The sequence below is a fragment of the Branchiostoma belcheri genome, unplaced genomic scaffold, assembly GCF_001625305.1.
Source record: "Branchiostoma belcheri isolate BF01 breed outbred unplaced genomic scaffold, Haploidv18h27 scaffold9, whole genome shotgun sequence".
Taxonomy (NCBI): Eukaryota; Metazoa; Chordata; class Leptocardii; order Amphioxiformes; family Branchiostomatidae; genus Branchiostoma; species Branchiostoma belcheri.
This window is the reverse complement of record NW_017804575.1, coordinates 4,159,599-4,166,656: the sequence shown is the minus strand read 5'-3', so window position 1 is coordinate 4,166,656 and position 7,058 is coordinate 4,159,599. Positions and strand designations below refer to the sequence as shown.

The 7,058-nt window shown below is 46.5% G+C and overlaps 1 protein-coding gene across 1 annotated transcript in view; it reads left to right on the top strand.

The window, feature by feature from the left end:
- Positions 1–7,058, top strand: part of LOC109487762 (sodium- and chloride-dependent glycine transporter 2-like) — a 26,203-nt gene that overhangs the window by 3,349 nt on the left and 15,796 nt on the right. The gene's annotated exons all lie outside the window — the stretch shown is intronic.

The following is a 7,058-nucleotide window of genomic DNA, read 5'->3' as shown; positions in this document are numbered from 1 at the left end:
GGTGCCTATCCACACTGCGCAATCATTGAATCATCCTTAATTAGTTATGGGGCAGTGCCGGAGTCGCGCGGTGAAGGCTGGTTCTTGTCTGTTACTACGTATAGCAACTAGGGTGGGGGGGGGTGGGTTATTACGCTTTCTTCTATTGTCCACTCCCCTTCCTTCTAGGCCACCCTACAAGACCTTGAACTCGCCCTCTCCACGTTCCTCCGTGTTACGGATGAGTTCTCTGAATGCACAGCACGGTGTGGTGCGGCCAGATTTTTATAATGGGGTTAATATAACTTCATTAAGTATTATCCAATGAGAGCGCAGTAAGGATAGGTGCCTATCCATACTGCGCAATCATTGAATCATCCTTAATTAGTTATGGGGCAGTGCCTCCGTCGCTCCGCCTTACCTATGGCCTTGCTATTCCTTCGCTAGGGGGTGTGCCCTTCTCAAACCAAAACCTTAACTTTCCTTAACCCCCTCTCTAATCCCCATCCTCATCCTTTCCTATCTCTCGCTACTTAACGCCAAACTCTGCTTCCCCTGCTAGGCTATAGACTGAGACAATAAAACACCACCAATCAGCAAGGCATTTCACGTTCACCTTTATTAATCAACGGCTTTCATTCTGGTACCTTTAATATTACGATTCCTTGGTTACTTTCACTACAGTTACTTGGTCTACCCCGTTCTCGACGTCACGACTCAAGCCAAATATTCTCCCCTGCTAAAGTTACCACGTTAAATATTGAGTCATTCTCAATCAATTACCACATCTTGTACGACCGCAAGGCTTCGTTACCCGGGTAACAAACAAAATGGGGAAATACAATTCCACTACATTCACGTTGTCAGAGCTCTCCTCCTGCCCGCACTTCAGAAGGCTTTCTTTAATCCCAGCAGTTCGTTGTTCTCTTCGTACGATTTGACTGCCTCCTGGACCTCCTCCGCCGCTAGCCTAGTGGCTGGACCACCTGGCTGTGTTACTTTCGCTATCTTCATGTAGTGGGAGGCTGTCTGTTTTGTAAACCATCCGACGTGGCCCATCACTTCGCCTTCTGACGCGCCTGCCATATGAAGGGAGATGGCACATCCCGCTCGACATCCGTGGAGAGTTTCACCCTCATCTATGCCGAGTTTCTGGAGGTACCTGCGGAAAGAGTTGTTAAGGGGGCACACCCCAGTTTATTTGGGCCCTCTATTCGAAGCTGCACACCCTCAAATCTAGCGACCGCCTCTGGCGTGGAATAATTCGGAAGGAGAATAACTGTATATGGGACGAAAGGGTATCTCTTCAGCTACAAGACAAGCTGAGTTTGGTTTCTTCAACCTTTTTAAGTTTGGTAAAATCAACGGAAAAAACATTATTTTCACTCCAAAATTAATGCCCAAAATTGCGAATTTTCGCGTAGGATAATCCCACAAAAAAAATTTTCCGGCAGAAATGACTGATGCTGGCAGAAAGACCCAAGCCTTGACTATACCCGAGTAAATTATAAAGAAAATTCTAGTACTGTAATTTTCTAAACAATCCACGGCGCGAGGGGTTGCAAATCCACCCCTACGAAGCCGCAGAGCGAAAACTAGGTCAAACGGGCGGATTACACTTGGCGCGCAAGGATACCCGGAAGTAAGGTTCGGAGCCAAAAGAAATTTTCACCCCAAAATCACCATTTCTTACACTCTTCAGCCATGTTAATGTTTAATGATACTTCGTGGCAGTTTATAAGAAATGTCACCTCAAACTTGGACCCTCAAAACCCTTTCGTCACTTTTTTACAACGGACTATAGTGGACCCCTGTCGCGGAAGAACTGGGGTGTGCACCGTTAATTAAGCCAAATTTTAATTAACATTGTTTTTAAATTAACTATGTCATAGTCTATCAATCGTGCCAAGTTTGAGTTTTCTGCGACTTTTCCTTCCCGAGTAACAGGTGGTTGAAAGTTACCCTGTCGGGAGGCTCATTTTGCGCTTCCACGGGTGTGTTCTATTCACGCACATAATGGGAATTACGTCACAATGGGCCGTTCCTTTGGAACGGGCTTTAGCGCATTAAACCATGCTAAATAAACAGATTTTGCCATGTAAAGGAATGCTAGAGGGCTGTTCTTGCGATGGAGTAGGTTTTCCTTCTAGTTCTGACTGAAATGAACGGCATAAACCACCCAGAATGTAGTTTAGCTGATGACGTCACAATGCCCTCCTCTAGCCGAACTTTTTAAGTGAGATCGCTATGGTTTTAAGTTCTGTACGTTGACAGGAAGCAGTTGATATTGAAATTTTTGGTCATACCCGGTAGAGAACAAACCAAGGGATCTTAACCAAGTGTTTCCGCTGCGGAGATTCATTTTGTTTTGCAGGAAAACGAAGCTTAATGTTGGATATTTGGTTAGATTGTAGGCCTGTGGCGTCCTTCTAGCAGCTAGGACGGTATAAATGGCCATCTGCTGAGAGAAGCCTGTACAGTTTGGTGTCGGTCTCGATGAGATATAAAAGCAGGAGGATGTATCTTCCGATTATTGCAACTTATTTGTCTGAAAGTTGAAATCTCGTGATAGGCCGAACTTGAAACTAGATTTGACAGGAAAGTAGGGGAATGACGTCATCATGGCCTTTTTTTAATTAAAAACGTCTCCTCCTTAATGCTGGAGCGCCTGGCACACGTACATACGCAGTTTCCAGGTGCCCCAGGGGTAGGGCAATGCAAATAATGAAATCGCGGTAGATATGACGTCATCGATCTTTAGTAGACACACTTCGAAGTCGGTTTGACCGTGTTCAAGGGGGGGGGGCGTGGGGAGGGGGGCAAATCAGCGCATTATATGACATTCTATAATCATATTAAAACTTGCGAAATCCAAAATTTTTTCGCCATGATTGGGTAAAGGATATACACTTTACTGGATGAAATGCAATTTGTTGGCTGCCATAGCTAATATTTTTTGAAGGACGGACCTGATTAAGGGGGCACACCCCAGTTTATTTGGGGCCTCTATTCGAAGCTGCACACCCTCAAATCTAGCGACCGTCTCTGGCGTGGAATAATTCGGAAGGAGAATAACTGTATATGGGACGAAAGGGTATCTCTTCAGCTACAAGACAAGCTGAGTTTGGTTTCTTCAACCTTTTTAAGTTTGGTAAAATCAACGGAAAAAACATTATTTTCACTCCAAAATTAATGCCCAAAATTGCGAATTTTCGCGTAGGATAATCCCACAAAAAAATTTTCCGGCAGAAATGACTGATGCTGGCAGAAAGACCCAAGCCTTGACTATACCCGAGTAAATTATAAAGAAAATTCTAGTACTGTAATTTTCTAAACAATCCACGGCGCGAGGGGTTGCAAATCCACCCCTACGAAGCCGCAGAGCGAAAACTAGGTCAAACGGGCGGATTACACTTGGCGCGCAAGGATACCCGGAAGTAAGGTTCGGAGCCAAAAGAAATTTTCACCCCAAAATCACCATTTCTTACACTCTTCAGCCATGTTAATGTTTAATGATACTTCGTGGCAGTTTATAAGAAATGTCACCTCAAACTTGGACCCTCAAAACCCTTTCGTCACTTTTTTACAACGGACTATAGTGGACCCCTGTCGCGGAAGAACTGGGGTGTGCACCGTTAACTGCGGCGGATGACGGTTGCTCCGCCAGGACCTCACCTTCCCTCGAAGTCGATCGGAACAAGAAACCCCCATCTAGGCTTATAGAAAGATACTTACTGATGGCGACGTACCAGTCGATTGCTACGACAGGGCAGGTGGAGGAGTCCCCTGTCTTCTCCAGGGTAAACACGTTCGACCTACCATCCCTGAGAGTCTTTCCCCAGACGTGATTCATGAGCAGAGCACCCGACTGCAACCTGCAAACGTCTGAGGTCCGTACTCTCATGAGGTCGGCTATTCGGTCCCCGGAGAAGAACGCTGCCTTAAATATGGCCTGGTCCCTAGCTAACGTGAACAATCTACTTGCGGATCTTTCTGCTTGGATCTTACCTGCGATGTGCTCGCACACTTTAACTATTTTGGACAAGAATACCGGTCTCGCCTGTTGCGGGGTCAAGCCCTGCCCTAACTGCTCTGCGGTCACCGATGCTAAGTACTGTTTCACCTCCTTACTAGCTGCGGGGTTGCCCACACCTAACCTCTCGTCCCATTCCCCTCCTCTGCCGTTCTCACTAAAGATGGCCCTCAACTTACCAATATAGGAGTACGTCCACCGTCTTGAATGCCAGTCTCGCCGGACACTGACAACTCCTCTGCCTTCCTACACACCCTTTCTCATGAACTTTAGTTTTCCCTTTCTCATCCTTCCATATCAAAAACTTAACCACGTCGACCGGTGAGGCGGAGGCGACGTTCTTCGGAGGGGAAAAGGTCGACAGGAAGTCGCTCAACAGTGCCTTTAATGCGCTCTTTTGGGTAGCGTAAGCCGAGCTCGCTTGGGTTCCCTTGATTTGTTCTAGCCGTTGATTAATAGCGTCGTGGTCCACGCGGATTCTTTTGGCTCTATCCAGTTGGCTAGGGTCCCTTTTTGGGCTACCGCACCTCTGACAAAAGTTATAATCGAAATCGTTCGGGTAACCACAATCTGTACACTTAGCTGCCGGCACCCATATCCTGGGTGCTCCACTAAAGGTAACGCGCGGAGGGGGTTCCCCTCGAGCCTGTGCTTGTACCTGCGGGTAGAGTACGATGGTCTGGTTGGGAAGGACGGCCTGCTGCCTGTCGGGCATCCTTGCAATTGGTTGCCGTATCCTGTTGGGGTCCCGCGCTGCCTCGTTCTGGAAAACGAAAAAAAAACGCAAACAAAAGCTTTACTGGCCTGTAATCTTGGTTGAAGTAGTTCTTATAATCGACGCTTGCTTGCCTGCCTACTTCAGATCTTTACCCTTCCGCTCGATGAGGAACGCCCATAATTAAAAAGTCCCTGTTGGTTGGTTGAAGCCTCCATCCTCCCTTTCGGGACGGGAAGTAGAGGATGGGTTGACCCGCGCATGCGACCCTTACTACCTTACTGGCTCTCTGTTGGATCACCGCCCACCAATATTTGTGTGGGAACAAGTCGGGGACCACCAGGACGACTCGCGCCCGCTGCTCTATCGCTGTTTCGATATGATACCCCTTGTGAACAGCCGGATGAAGTCTAACATGGACACCCCATTTTCTACCCATCATGGCGGAATGATCTCCATTCCCCAGTATTTTCTTCCATTCCCTTGCGTGCTGATAGATCTCCCCTGCCCGGAAAGTGGTTGGGTCCCTAAAGAGCAGCGAGTCCGCCGACGCTTTTATTCTACCTGCAGAGACCGCTTCTACTGAGGGAGGAACGATGGCTCTACTGTCTCGGTTTCTAGTAATCCACCGTATCTTATTTATTAAGTGTGTCTGATAAGTAGGGTACGGGTCAAATTGGTGTAGATGCTCGAAGTCCTTGATATCAGGCGTGCACCATTTTTCCTCCCAAAATACAAAGACATGAGCTTACTTGTGTTTTTTGGACCCTTTTACTTCGGATCAAAATGAAATGGAAGACACCAATGTAAAGCTTTTGCATGACGTTTAATCTCAGAGTCAATTCCAGTCCAAGTCGCACCAAATCTAACCATAATACACTACAATTGCAGCATTTCTGAATACATAGCACTGTTTACATCTCAGTCAATTCCAGTCCAAGTTACACCAAATCTAACCATAATACAATACATTTGCAGGCATTTCTGAATACACAGTACTGTTGGCATCTCAGAGTCAATTCCTGTCCAAGTTACACCAAATCTAACCATAATACATTTGCAGGCCTTTCTGAATACACAGCACTGTTGACATCTCAGTCAATTGTAATGCGAGTCGCACCAAATCTAACCATAATACACTACAATTGCCGGCCTTTCTGAATACACAGCACTGTTGACATCTTAGTCAATTGTAATGCGAGTCGCACCAAATCTAACCATAATACACTACAATTGCCGGCCTTTCTGAATACACAGTACTGTTGACATCTCAAATGCAGTTCCAGTCCAAGTCGCACCAAATCTAACCATAATACACTACAATTGCAGGCATTTCTGAATACACAGTACTGTTGACATCTCAAATGCAGTTCCAGTCCAAGTCGCACCAAATCTAACCCTAATACACTACAATTGCAGGCATTTCTGAATACACAGTACTGTTTACATCTCAGAGACAATTCCAGTCACAGGTCGCACCAAATCTAACCAAAATACAGTGCATTTACAAGCATTTCTGAAAAGACAGCACTGTTACAATTTTGGGCTACATTGTTATACTTGCCCACAGATTTGTTACGTCATTACATAGTTAAATCAGTCTCTTTCTCTCCCTGGCCACCTTCAAGGCATTTAAATAAATAACATCCTCACAAATGTTTACTACTTTTTGTCTTTATGTGGTAGTGGACAATCTCTAGCCCAATGACCCTTTTCGTTACAGTTGTTACACTTGTCTTCCGGCCGCGGCCCCCTACCCCTGCCTGCCGACCTGTATCTATAAGGGGTGTACCTATTCCCAGTGTGACGACTAGTTTGCAAGGTCTGACCGGAACCGCTAGCTCCCTTCTCTGCGTGGTGGATAGCTGCATGACTTTTAACAAAACCTGCTATGGACTTATTGACTTGTTTCACCACTTGAGAACCAAACAAATCAAGGATGATGTCCTTAAAATATTCTTTCTCTTCCAGAGGCCTGAGCTGCTGTAGAATAGCTTTATACTCTTCGGCCTTCGGGTGGTTGGACTGTGTGGCCTGCCGAGAAAGCGTTTCCATTAGACCCATTGCCTTCTTTGCGTCAAAGGCTGCTTTAGGCCGACTGGCGTGTTGGATAAGCTCGTCCTTGATCCCATCCACTGACGTTCCGCGAAGTCGGTTGATCTCCTGCCTTAAGGCGGCGAACTCTGTGCGCAGGTCTGCCAACCCCTGTAAGCAGAGAACACATGAGTATTAGCCTTCGCATGAAAGCACTTCTGTCTTCGCAATTAGTAGCCCGTACACACACGATCTTTTCCGCTATGCACGCCCGGTAGCTACCCCTGTCTGTCTCGA